The sequence below is a fragment of the Marmota marmota genome, unplaced genomic scaffold (assembly GCF_001458135.2).
Source record: "Marmota marmota marmota unplaced genomic scaffold, marMar, whole genome shotgun sequence".
Classification (NCBI taxonomy): Eukaryota; Metazoa; Chordata; class Mammalia; order Rodentia; family Sciuridae; genus Marmota; species Marmota marmota.
The window spans coordinates 29,527,272-29,541,998 of NW_026000026.1; positions in this window are offsets into that span (position 1 = coordinate 29,527,272).

The window sequence follows — 14,727 nt, forward strand, 5'->3', positions numbered from 1 at the left end:
CCTCGCCCTTTGTGAGTTTGATAGACACATTCTTCTACAAGTGAGTGCCTCTTCAGATGGCCTGTGAGCTAGGTGTCTACTTCCTGCTCAAGGGTCTCCCAAGAGGTTTCTTGGGCAGTCTCTATATCTTGCCCGCCTCCTTGCCTGCAACCTCCACTGGTGGCAGGTCAGTGTGGGCCTCCGGGAAGGAGAGCCTGAGACAAGTATGTGCAGGTGGCTTATGTGAGAGGTAATCCTAGGCAATAGGAAGGAGAGGCAGCCGATCAGGTGTGACTCGATGGGGAGTTTCATGCTCAGTCTGGGGGCCAGTGTGTAAGTCACCTCTGAATTACCTCACCTGAGGGTTGGGGGCCGTGGGTGTTTGCCCACTTGCTTTAGTCTTTGCTTGTTGTCGCAGGGTGTGTAAATTCCTCGGCTCTTTCTGCTCTCAGAGAGTGAAGCTGAGCCTGCCTGCCAAAAATATATGGACGGGCCACCAAACACCAGTTGTTAGGAGGTCTTTAATCAGCAGCTTCTAGTGTTGGCCTAAAATTATTCAGTTACAAAAAGAAAAATCGTTATCATTTTCATGATCGGTCTGCTACTGTAAAGACAAGGCTTTCTTGGTGTGGGCAGAATGGCTTTCTGGGTGGTCAGGGTGCAGGTGGCATCCCCATCTCATGCTTCCCATACATCAGTTGCCCTTGGTCACCCAGGATGAGTCCACCCACATGCATTTAGGAGGCAGCACCGTAATCAGCCCTTCTGTGTCTGCAGCCAAGGCCACCAGCCATACTGTAACCTTCTACTACCAGGGATAATCTTGGTGAAGTGGCTTTATTCTCACAAGGACAGGCACTCTGACCTCAGGGGAAGATCTCAAACTTGCCTGATCTGAATTCTTTCTATTCAAACTGAACTTGAAGGAGAGATTGGGACCCTTCTGTCCTGGAAGTTGGAGTTGGGCATGTTTGGTGGCCTTGGTTCCTATCTCCTGGAGCAAACTGATACATAGAGAATGGAGGAGACTGAGGCCACACCCTGGGGCTACTGAGCTCCTGGTTCTTGTTCTGGCTACCCAGTTACTACCTGGGTTTCTGTCACCCCATGAGCTCACCCAGTGTCCTTTCTACATTTTTCCACTTTGTTTTTGGATTGAACCCAGGTGTACTTTACCACTGAGCTACATCCCCAGCCTTCTTTATTTTAATTTATTTATTAATTATTATTATTATTATTATTATTTTTTTTTTTAACTTTTTTCCCCAGTGAAATAAAGTTTATTTTTCCCAACAACAACAATTATAAGTATAGATACTTGCCTAATTGTTCCAGACTGACACAAACACAGGTATTGGTCAAACAATAGCACATTCTGTTACAGGGATAATTAGTGCTATGGTCTGTGCCCACAGAGAAAATATCCCCAAATCATATGAATATATGGTAGGCATTATCAGGGAGCTTCTGTGAACAGCAAACTTTATGCCACTGACAAAAGGAAGGCTCTAGGTAGAAATCAAGAATCTTTTTGTGATTGTTAGCAAGAACCTCAGTGCAAACTTGAAACCACTTTAGGAAGAATTACATGGAACACTTACAAGAGAAAGAGCACCAAGTTAAACTGGTCTAGATATGAGGAAATCTCTAAATCTTCTTGTGGGTTTTCATTAATTCTGGGTCAGGAGAAATTCATAATAAATATTAATTTATAATTAATGGAATTCATAATTAATGGGATAATAATTGATACTATATGAATTTAGAATTCAGTTTTAATAATGTTTTTGAAATCTGTCTCCATATTTTAATTTATTTTTAAAATATTTTTTAGTTGTAGTTGGACACAATGCCTTTTGTTTTATTTATTTATTTTTATGTGGTGCTGAGGATCAAACCCAGCACCTCGCAAGTGCTAGGTGAGCACTCTACCACTGAGCCACAATCTCAGCCCTCCAGCCCTCTTTGTTTTTTGACAGAGCCTCACTAAATTGCTGAGGCTGGGCTCAAATTTGTAATCATCCTCCTTCAGCTTTCAGAGTTGCTGGGATTATAGGCATTTGCAATTGCTCCTGGCTCTTTACCACTTTTGCCCCAGGGCCCCTGGCCAGGTTTCCACTTGTCCTTATCTCACATTCATGAGTTTGCCTTGGGCCTCGATGCCCCCAGCTTCCAGGGGAGTCTAAGAGCGGCATGGTTTGATACTCAAAAATGCTTTAAAAATTTCAGAAGAGGAAGAGGAAGGGGGGACACTTTAGTGAGGAAGACCTAGTGTAGGAACCAGGACTTAAGATTGCTGCATAAATTGGGCACAGTGGCTCATACCTATAATCCCAGTGGCTTGGGAGGCTGAGACAGGAGGATCTCGAGTTCAAAGCCAGCCTCAGCAATGATGAGGTACTTAGCAACTCAGTGAGACGTGGCTCAGTGGTTAAGTGCCCCTGAGTTCAATCCCTGCTACCAAAAAAAAAAAAATTGCTAGAGAAGTAAACTTGCTTCACCTCCAAGCCTTTTGACGGTCTTCTTCCTGTCCTAGGAATCTGGGTCAAGCCACACACCCCTTGACCTCTTGAGAACTGGAGACATTTAGCAGCTGGTGTTGAAGCCAGGGCACAGAAAATGCTCTTGGGACAACAGGAGGATAGCAGGAAGGAAGTGGAGCCCTATATAGAGGAGGAAGTCACAGGTTTCAGGCCAGGCCATGGTGTTGCTAGGTGGTGTGGATCACTGGAGGCATGAGGGATGCTTGGGATGGTCCTGGATCATCACATCTCCTTCAGGACAGTGTTATTTTCCCTAGGCCTGTGACACAGCAGACTATTGTCCAGCAACCCCCAGGGCTCAGTCCTGTCCTTTAAACAATTATTCATATATTTTGTTGTAAACTCAAATACTGTTTATCAGATGCAACACTCAGTGACCCCTTAATCAAAGCTCTGCATATTTATGCCATTAGAGTGACCTTGATTTTTGCATTTTTGAATAGTTTTTTTAAAAAATGGGATTGAACCCAGGGCCATTTTACCAATGAGCTATATCCCCAGTTCTTCTTATTGCTTATTTTGAGACGATGGTCTCGCCAAGTTGCTGAGGGCCTCACTAAGTTGTTAAGGCTGGGTTGGAACTTGGGATCCTCCTATCTCAGACTTCTGAGTTGCTGGGTTTACTGCCCAGCTAATATACTTTATTTTCTAAAAGCAATTTTATATTCACAGAGAAATTGAGCAAGAAGTACAGAGAGTTCCCATATAATCCTTGTCCTCACATATGCATATCCTCCCATTATCAAATCCTGCCTAGAATGGGTATATTGTTACAATTGTTCAGTCTACATTGACACATCAGCATCACCCAAAGTCCATAGATTCCCTTAGTATTCACTCTTGGTGTAGTGCTTTCTAAGAGTTTTGACATGTGTGTAGTGACATGTATCCATCATTGCAGTACACAGAGTAGTTTCATTGCCCCAAAACTCTCCTGTGCTTTGCCTATCTGTCATCGATTCTCTTCCACTAACTCCTGGCAACTTTTAATTTTTTTTGCCATCTCTCTGGGCTTATCTTTTTCAAATGTCATGCAGTTGGAACCATACTAGCCTTACACAGTGGCTTCTTTCATGTAGTAATATGCATTAAATTTCTTTCATGTCTTCTCTAGGCTTGATTGCTCATTTTTTTAATTGCTGACTAATATCCCATCCTATAGATGAACTAGAGTTTATCCATCCATCTACCAAAGTACTCATGGTTGCTTCCAAGTTTTGGCAATTACAAATAAAGGTGCTCTACACATTCATTTTTGTGGGGCTATACAATTTCAATTCATTTGAGTGAATACCAAAAACTGTACATTCAGTTTGTAAGAGATTGCCAAATTATCTTCCAAAGTGGCAATACCATTTTGCCAGTAACAGAGTTCCTGTTGTTCCACATCCTTACCAGCATTTGATGTTGTCAGTATTTAGACTTTGTTCATTCTAATAAGGGGCAATGGTATCTCATTATTTTAATTTGCAATTCTCTATTGACATAATGTTGAACATCTTTTATGTACTTAACTTACCAGCTGTATACCTTCTTTTGTGAGGTGTCTATTCAGATATATATATATATATGTTGTAGTTGTACACAATACCTTTATTTTATTTATTTATTTTTATGTGGTGCTGAGGATTGAACCCAGCACCTTGCACATGGTAGGCGAGCACTCCACTGCTGAGCCACAACCCCAGCCCAGGTCCTTTGTTTTTGTGTGTGGTGTTTATTTTTTTGTTTGTTTGTTTTGTTTTGTTTTTTTGTACCAGGGATTGAACTCAGGGCCACTTAACAACTTGAGCTACATCTGCAGTCCTTTTTATTTTGAGACAGGGTCTCACTAAGTTGTTGAGGCTGGCCTCAAACTTGCTATTCTCCTTCATCAGCTTCATGAGTAGCTGGGATTACAGGTGTGTGCTACAATTCCTATCTCTTTTGCCTCATTTTTAATTGGGTTGTTTGTTTTATTACTGTTGAGTTAGAGTTCTTTGTATATTGTAGGTAACAGTCACTTATCAAGTATCTCTTTTTCAAATATTTTCCCCAGTCTGGGGCTTGTCTTCTCATTTTTTCACATTGTCTTTCACAGAGCAGAACATACATATATATATATAAAGTATGTATGTGTGTGTGTATTTAGTTGTCAATGGACCTTTATTTAATGAACTTATTTATTTATATGGAGCACTGAGAATCAAACTCAGTGCCTCATAAGTGCTAGGAAAGTGCTCTACCACTGAGCTATGAACTCAGTGCCAAGCAGAACTTCTTTTGTGTGTGTGTGTGTGTGTGTGTGGTCCTGGGGATGAACCCAGGGCCTTGTGTGTGCAAAGCAAGCACTATATCAACTGAGCTATAGCCGCAGCCCTGGAGCAGAACTTCTTTTTTTTTTTTAAACATTTATTTTTTTTAGAAGTAGTTGAACACAATACCTTTATTTTGTTTTATTTTTATGTGGTGCTGAGGATAGAACCCAGGGCCTCATACATGCTAGACGAGCGCTCTACCGCTGAGCCACAACCCCAGCTCCTGGAGCAGAACTTCTTAATGTCATTAAAGTTCTTTCTTCATGGACCATACCTTTGGTGTTTGGTGTTTAAAAAATCATCTCTTGGGCTGGGATTGTGGCTCAGTGGTAGAGAACTCGTCTAGCACATGCAAGACCCTGGGTTCGATCCTCAGCATCACATAAAAATAAACAAATAAAGTAAAGGTATTGTGTCCAACTACTTCTAAAAAAAAAAAAAATCATCTCTAGGGCTCAGCATGTGATTCAGTGATGGAGTGCTTGCTTTGCATGCGTGAGGCCCTGGGTTCAATCCCCAGAAAACAAAACAAAACAAAAAAACCTTACAATTCATCATTATATATTTTCTGTTATTAGTCCATTGTTTGTTACTATAATGAATGTCCTGAGATCAGATACCTTTTTTAAAAAAAGAGGTTTCTTGCCCCATGCAGTAGAGCATGCCTATAATCCTGTGGCTCTGAAGGTTGAGGCAGGAGGATCAAAGCCAGCCAGCCTCAGCAAAAGCAAGGTGCTAAGCAACTCAGTGAGACACTATCTCTAAATAAAATACAAAATAGGCCTGGGAATGTAGCTCAGTGGTTGAGTACCCCTGAGTTTAAATCCCTGGTACCAAAAATATTTATCTCATAGTTCTGAAGGGTTAGGGTATAATGCTCAGTGGTAGAATTAGATGAATCAGACCTGGACTGTCCCCCAAAGGCTCATGTGTTGAAAGCATGATCCCCAGTGCATCAAGGCCCAGAGGTGGGATCTTTTAGGCAATGATCAAATCATGAAAGTTCCGACACATTCATCATTTGGTGGATTAATCCATTAATAGCTAGAAGAACTATTGGAAGGTGTATCCAGATGGGGAAATAAGTCACTGAGGATCTGCCCTGGAAGGGTTCTCTCTTTTCCCTCTCAGCTTCCTGGCTGCCATGAGCTGAGCGGCTTTACTCTGCCACACCTCTCTCTTTTCTTTTCTTTCTTTTTTGGCAGTGCTGGGGATCAAACCCAGAGCTTGGTGCTTGCTAGGCAGGCACTCTGCCGCTGAACTACATTTCCAGCCCTATTATACCTTTCTTCTTTTTTTTTTTTTTTAAAAAAGAGAGAGAGAGAATTTTTTTAAAAATCTTTTTTATTTTTTAGTTATCGGCGGACACAACATCTTTGTTTGTATGTGGTGCTGAGGATCGAACCCTGGCCGCAAGCATGCCAGGCGAGCGCGCTACCGCTTGAGCCACATCCCCAGCCCTAGTATACCTTTCTATTATGCTTCTGTCTTCGCACTGGTCAGTCATGAACTGAATCCTCTGAAACCATCATCCCAAATCTTTCCTCCTCCAAGTTGTTCTTGCCAGATATTTTAGTCACAGTGATGAAAAGCTGGCCAACACAATCTCAGCTCTGATGAAGTCCTCATGTGGATGGCACCACAATTGTGAGAGAGATCTTATCTCCAGATAGGTAACCAAAGAGCTGGGAGGGGCCAGTATTGGCCTCCCAGTAGGTCTCACCTTTTAAAGGTCCATCACCTCCCAGTATCATTACAGGCAAACTCATGGGAAGCAATTCAAACATACTCAGACCATGAGACCCCTGAGTCTCTTGACCATCCCCTTAAGAGGGTTTTCTCTCTTCTGGTCCTCATCTGAGGGCCAGGTTATGTGTTAATCAGCTTTTTGTTGAATGCAGCTGAAATCTCTAACATCTTTAAAGGAAATACCTGATAATTTTTAAAATTTTTTTAAGTTATGCATGGATACAATGTTTTTATTTTGTTTATTTATTTTTATGTGGTGCTGAGGATTGAACCCAGTGCCTCATACATTCGAGGCAAGCACTCTGCCGCTGAGCCACAGCCCCAGCCCCTGACAATTTTTTTATATTAATTTTTAGTTGTAGTTGGACACAATATCTTTATTTTATTTATTTTTATGTGGTGCTGAGGATCGAACCCAGGGCTTCACACATGCTAATGAGTGCTCTACTACTGAGCCACAACCCCAGCCCCATACCTGACAGTTTTTAAAGTAAAGATGTTTTTGGCCCAAGGTTTCAGAGCTTTCGGTTCATGGTTGTCTGGCTCTATTGGTTTGGGTCTGAGGTGAGGCAGAACGTCATGGCAGAAATGTGTGGCGGAAGAAAGCTGTCTAGCCCTTGGCAGCCTGGAAGTGGGGAGGGGGAGAGAGAGGGGCCAGGGACAGGAAGTAGTTCCTAAGTGCAAGCCCAACCATGCCCTACCTGCCTACAGTTTTTACTATCTCCTCATAGTCTGTTCAGTTATCCACTGATGATGTCAGAGCCCTCATAATTCAGTTACTCCCAAAACCCATACCCCTGAATATTGCTGCACTGGGGACCAAGCCTTCAATACATTAGTGTTTGGGAGACACTTTATATCCAAACCATAAAAGGTTATAATGTTATGGGCCAGGCTATATGGGTAATGACCAAACAGACTCCATCTTACCCTGAAACTCCATATCATGTAAAAACTGCTTCTCTCATGGGAAAGCCCCACCTCTGTACCCATCAATTGTTGCTTAGCATAGCATATTTGGCAACACAAAATGGCAATTATTTTTCAAATTTCTTATTAATTAATTAGTTTATTTTAATTAGGTATATATGACAGCAGAATGCATTTTGATTCATTGTACACAATTGCAGCATAACTTTTCATTTCTCTGGTTGTATACGATGTAGCAATGTAGAGTTGCACCATGTGCACAGTCCTACATGTACCTAGGGTAATTCCACCATCTTTTCTGCCCCCAAGCCTCCTCCTCACCCCACCCTCCCCTTTGCCCAAAATCCCTCCATACAAAATGGCAATTCTTATATAATGTAAAATTGTTCTCTCTTTGGTTCCCAGTTTTTTTTTAGACAATGTACCCCATCAGAGATTGATTGCCTAAATGTTAGTAACTGTTCTTTAACTTGTACTCAACTAGGGACATTTTGACCTACTCCCTCTTCTGCTTATGATTTTAGATCTCATGACGTTTGTTTATGGTTTTGAATCATAACAACAGCCACTTATGATTAATATGATTTTGGTACTCAAACTCCCGGGAGGGGATCAAAGGGGACTCCAGAGGCTGAGGCAGGAGAATTTCAAGTTTCTTGGCAACTTAGAGAGACTCTGTCTGTCTCAAAATAAAAAAATTGGGGTTGTGGCTCAGAAGTAGAATGCTCGCCTAGCATGTGCAAGGCCCTGGGTTTGATCCTCAGCACCACAATAAAGTAAAGATATTGTGTTCAACTACAACTAAAAAATAAATATTTTTTAAAAAGTTAATTAGATGGTTTGGAAAATAAAGTTAAGGAACCCAGGGAACAGGACAAATCAAAGGGGTGAAAAAAAAGATAAGATACAGGAAATCCTGTTGATTTGCACACACACAAAAAAACAGATTTGGGGTTTGCCAGCTGGTTCTGGGAGTGGGAGGTATGGTCATTGTATGGGATGGTTGGGTAATTACCAGCTTTTCACCCCATTCTTTATTCCCATCCTGGCAATATGGCTGTATATCACTATAAAGGGGTGGAGTCTTTCTCCACTCCCCTTGAATCTGGGCCAGCTTCTTGACTTACTTTGGCTAGTAGCATGTGGCAGAAGTGATGTTTTGCCAGTTTGGAGCATATGTCTAAAAAGCATGCATTTTGCTTTCTTTTTTGAAACCTGCTGAGCTGTCATGAAAAAAAAAAAAAAAAACACTGCATGGAGCAGAGATGATCCATCATAGCTGAGCCCATTCTCAGACCAGTTAGTTCCCAACAGAACTAGTAACTGACTGCAAAGGCATGAGTGAATCCAAATAAAATCAGAAGAACCACCTAGCTGAGCCCAGCCCCAATCACCATCACAGAATTGTGAACAAAATAATTGGTTGCCATTTATTTATTTATGTATTTTGGGGCACTAGTGATTGGACCCAGGAACACTCTACCACTGAACTACATTCCCAGCCTTTTTTTTTTTTTTTTTTTAATTTTGAGACAGAGTCTTGTGAAGTTGCTTAGGGCCTGGCTAAGTTGCTGAGGCTGGCCTTGAACTTGCATTCTTCCTGCCTCAGCCTCCCAAGTTCCTTGTATTACAGATGTGCACCACCACTGCACCTGGCTGTGTGGTGGTTGTTGTAGTTTGTTACATTTTGGAATAGTTTAAAAGCCAACTAACACAATCGATTCCCTCTATCTCCTTATAGGACATTTTCCAATATATTACAGAGGCCAGAAAGTGGAAAAACTATGTCCCATACTACTTTGCATCTAGAATTATGAATATGAAACAGGTATGATATTTGAGGGGCAGTGGCTATTTCCTGCTATCACTTCTGCTGACAATAGGACATGATGGTGCAATAGTTGAGAACCAGTCTCAGCAGCCAGACTCACCATCTTTATACTCTTTCTCTGGTGTCACGGAGGGTGGCAGCAGTGGCCTTCTCATTTCCAACTGGCCTGTGAAGATGTGCTCTTGAACTCACTCCTAGTCCCTCTCACAATTTTGCAACCAACTAATTCCCTGAACTGAATTACTTGTTGTGAAAAAAAGCTCCAACCATGTTAGGTGTTGGTGGGAAACTGGATTGGCCTGGAGTTACTGGAACTTGCAAGACACTGCTAGTGGGAGTGTCATATGGTGCAAACACTGTGGCCGACTTCTTGGGAGCTTCTCATAAAGCTAAACATAACTTATCCTATTGTTCAGCAATTTATTCCTAAAAGTATACCCAAGAGTAATGAGTACATGATTCTATAGAAAAGACTTATACATGACTATTCATAGTGGCTTTGTTCTTCCTGCTAGCTCAAAATCTAGAAAACCCCCTGTGTTTCAGTAAAAATAGAATGAATAGCTGGGAATGGTGGCCATTCCTGTAATTCCAGAGACTCAGGAGGTTGATCTCAAGTTCAAAGTCAGCCTTAGCATAGCCTTACTGAGGCCCTATGCAACTTAGTGACACCTTGTCAAAATAAAAATTAAAAAGAACTGGGGATGTACCTCAGTGGTTAAGCACCCGAGCTCAATCTCCAGTACCTAATAAATAAAAGTAAAAAAACAGAATGAATAAACAGGTCTAGTCATACATTAGAATACTACATAACAGGGCTGGGGTTGAGGTTCAGTTGGTAGAGTGCTTGCCTAGCATGTGTGAGGCACTGGGTTTGATTCTCAGAACCACATATAAGTAAATAAATAAAGGTCAATCAACAACTAAAAAAAATACTACATAACAATGAAAGAGAACACATTTATGATACATGCAATAACATTATGTCAAAAACATTATGTTGAGTGAAAGATGCCAGACACAAAAAAAATGTATGTACTCTGTATTTCTGTTTATATCAAACTCAAGAAGAGGCAAAACTAAATTACGGGAATAGAATAGTGATTGGATAGTGATTGATAAAGAAGGAGTGTAGGGGAACTTTCTGGGAAGATGGAAATATTCTAGATTTTGATCTGTTGTTAGGTACATAGGTATTTACTCAGATATAATCCAGGTCTTACACTTAAGATTGATGTATTTCACTGATGATAAATTATGCTCAAGAAACCAAACCTGCCATGCATAATATACATAGAATAATTTTTGTTTGCTTCATTAAACACCTAATACTGGGGGGGGGGCAAGCAACAGCAAGAGGGGATGACAGCAAGTAGGGAATATCAGTGAGGCAGGAAGCCTCGGCGGACACAACATCTTTGTTTGTATGTGGTGCTGAGGATCGAAACCGGGGCCGCAGGCATGCCAGGCGAGCGCGCTACCGCTTTAGCCACATCCCCAGCCCCTGAGGTTGACTTCTAAGTGGTCATCTTCCGTCATCCTCCTGCCTCAGCCTCCCAAATTGCTGGGAATTCAAGTGTGTGCCACCACAGTGACTATGGACATTTGATTTTGACCACATATCCTGCCTACATGCTCATTTCCTTACCATCTCTGCAAATCCCTGGTAATCATCTGCTGCATACATCTGTGTTTTCAAAAAGGAATGAAAGGGTGGCAGGACTCCTTAATTGCAGGCTTCTAGCAATACAGTGCCCTAAGGCCTGAGGCGGAGTCCATGCTGACTATAGGGGCTTCACTGCCCCAGAGGAAGAACCAGCTATGCCAGGGACTTATGGAGAACACTCACGATCCAAGCCTGCTCCTTCTGCTTTTCCTGAGAGGTAAGGAAATCTCCTTCCAAGACCCTGTTGTCTGTCGCCCAGATCTTAACTTGACCCATCTCACAAACTTTTGTCCAGGAAAAGATGAGCCCAGGAAGACATGAGACTCAGAGACACTGTACTGTTGAAAAGAAAACACCAGAAGAAAAGACACTTGCTGGGTGCAAGTTTCTAATCCCTGGAAGCTGAGGAAGGAGGATCCCAAGTTCCAGGCCAGTCGGGACAACATACAGAGACCTTGTCTCAACAGAAAAAATTAAAAGGGCTTGGAGTGTAGCTCAATGATAGGCATCCCTGGGTTCAATCCAAAAAGAAAGAAAAGAAAGAAAAAATAAGAAGAAAAGACACCAGAATGTCTCCAGTTTTTTACCCCTGGGTGATGGCATGCATTGAGTACGGATTTTGGTTTTCTGCTTTCCCCACATAGCTGTATAAAGTATTTGTGTGTGTGTGTGTGTGTGTGTGTGTGGTGTACATATACAAATATATGTAAAATATCAGCATATATAAAATAAATCAACAGAATGAAAAAACAATAGTTTAAAGAATAGCCATATGAAACTTTATTTGAAAGGAAGTTGTGAAGGCAGGGTTTGTTTTGTGTTTATTCTGGGAGCGTTCCCTGAAGGACTCAACCATGAGAGCATGGCCCTTTTTGGGGCCCTCTGGCACTATCTTTGGGCCTCTGTTCTCTGGGGGAAACGTGAGCTGGTGTTTGCTGAGTCATCATGTGTGGATCACAGCTCTCCTTGGAGCACTGGCCTGGGGCATAGATCACTTTCTGGCCCATCCTCCCACTAAAATGTGGACAACAATCAACAAATTGTACCCATGCAATAGGGTGGAATGCAACACACTATATGAGATAAAGAAATATAAACAGCCAGGTAGGAATCAGAAGATTATTTTATTTTACTTTATAATTTTGAAATGATTTCAGACTTCAAACACAATTACAAAAATAATACAAATGCATCTTACACAATCAGGACAATGATCAAAACCAGAACATTAGCACTGAGAGAACATTGTTAAGCCAAAAGCATTGTTTAGGCTCTGCGTGGTAATGATTACATGCCTGTAATTCTAGCTACTCAGGATGCTGAGACAGGAGGATCACAGTTCAAGGCCAGTTTCAACAACTTAGTAAGACCCCATCTCAAAATAAAAAATATAAAGGGACAGGGATATATCTCAGTGGTAGTGTACCTCTTGGTTCAATCCCCAGTACCAAAACAAAAACAAAACATTATTCAGATTTCACCATTGGTCCCACTAATGTCCTTTTTCTGTCTCAAGATCCAACGTAGGATCCCACATTACATTCAATAGTCATGACACTTGGGTGTCCTTTACTCTGGAACTGTTTTCCAGTCTTAACATGTCTTTTGTGACCTTGATGTTTTTGAAGAATTATTCTGTAGATCAGCATTGTCCAACGTAACATTCTAGGTTGATAGGAATGTTCTGTATCTGTGCCATGCAACATGATAGCCATTAGCCAGATGAATTGACATTTGAAATGTGGCTAGTGGGATTCAGGAATTGACTTCTAAATTTTATTTAATTTCAGCCAAAATAGTTACATGTGGCTAGTAGCTACTGTATAGGACAGGACAGCTGTTAGGTGGCCTTCATTTGAGGTTTGTTCATTAGCTTCAAATGTGAGCTTTTGGTCAGAATAACATAGGCATGATGTTGAGTCCTTCTTTGCCTAGATTTTTTAAAAGCTGTTGACAGGTGACAGGGAATCACCCAGCCAGGAAGCTGGATTGTTTTCTTGCCCTTCAAGGTCCAGCAAAGACAGGGATGACAATTGCATTTGGAAGCCAGGCCCCACACTCCCAATGCTCTTCCTGCAAGAAGTAGATATGAAGCCACAGGGGTCAAGGTGAGTTGCAGGCACCATTAATTTTTGAACTCATCATCACTCACTCTTTTAGCTACACAATGTGGAGCTGGCTTAATTACAGTTGGAGTGTGATTTAGAACACTTCGTAAGTTCTGAATGTTGTGAAACACCACAGGGCTACCAAGTACAGTAATAAAAATCTCACCTGAAAAGTGTTTCAATAACTTCCTAAATTTTGGTTTGGAAGCACAGGCTTTGTAGTCAGATCTTTCCTTAGCCATTTGCATGTGATCACAACCAAATCTATCGTAAATGTTTGAACCCTTGTCTTTTTCTTTCTTTTCTCCCCTTGCCACCCCCCATAATAGGGATTGAACCTTTGAGCTACATCCCCAGCAACTCCCATCTTTGAGACATTCACTAAATTGCTGAGGCTGACCTTAAATTTGTGATCCTCCCGCCTTAACCTCCCAAATTACTGGGATTACAGGTGTGTGCCCCTGAACCCTTCCCATTGATTTTTGTTTGTTTGTTTGTTTTTGTTTTTTGCCTTACTGGAGATTTAATTCAGGGTCTTGCATATGCTAGGCAAGCACTCTACCACCAAGCTACATCGCAGCCCCCACTGATGCATTTATTTATTTATTTATTTATGTTGCTGAGAATCAAACCCAGTGCCTCTCACATGCTAGGCAAGCGCTTTACCACTGAGCCACATCCCCAGCCCTACTGATGCATTTTTTAAATTTTCTAGATATTGATGGACCTTTATTTTATTCATTTATTTATCTGCAGTGCTCAGAATCAAACCTAGTGCTGCCTCACACATACCAGGTAAACCACAACCCAGCCCCCATTGTTGCATTTTTAAGTATGTGTAAACTTGTGTAGCTACCACTCAGGACATGTAGAACAACATTTCCATCCCCTAGAAGGTATGCCTCTCTCCCCTCCCCCAGGCAACCTCCCCAGAGGTAACCAGTGATATGATTTCTATTTATGTACATTAGTTTTTCCTGTTTTTGAAGCAGTGCCTAGAATCAGGCATCATATGTTCTTTTGTATTTGGCTCCATTAACTGAACACTGTTTACTCATTCATAGGTGGAGAGATCCATCCATGTGGTGTGTACCCAGTTTGTTCTTTTATATATATATATATATATATATATATATATATTTTAGTTGTCAATGGACCCTTATTTTATTTATTTATATGTGGTGCTGGGAATCAAACCCAGTGCCTCACACATGCTAGGCAAGTGCTCTACCACTGAGCCACAACCCCAGCCCCCCCGTTAGTTCTTTCACTGCTATGTACTATTCCATTGTGTTGAGTACACCACAGCTCGTCTCCTCATTCATCCTGCTAATAGATATTTGAATTGCTTCAAGAGTTTGCCTATTACGAATAAAGTCACTACAAATATCTAGTGCATATGCTTCTAGGAAGATGTACATTTAGGAGTGTTGCCTATGTTTAACATCAGTAAAACTGTCAAACAGCTGGGTGTTGTGGTATGCCTGCTGTAGTCTCAGATACTCCAGAGGCCAAGGCAGGAAGATCCCAAATTCAACGTCAATCTGAGCAAATTAGAGAGATCCTGTCTCAAAATAAAAAAAAAGGTTGCGTAGCTTAGTGATAAAAGGTAGCTTAGTGATAA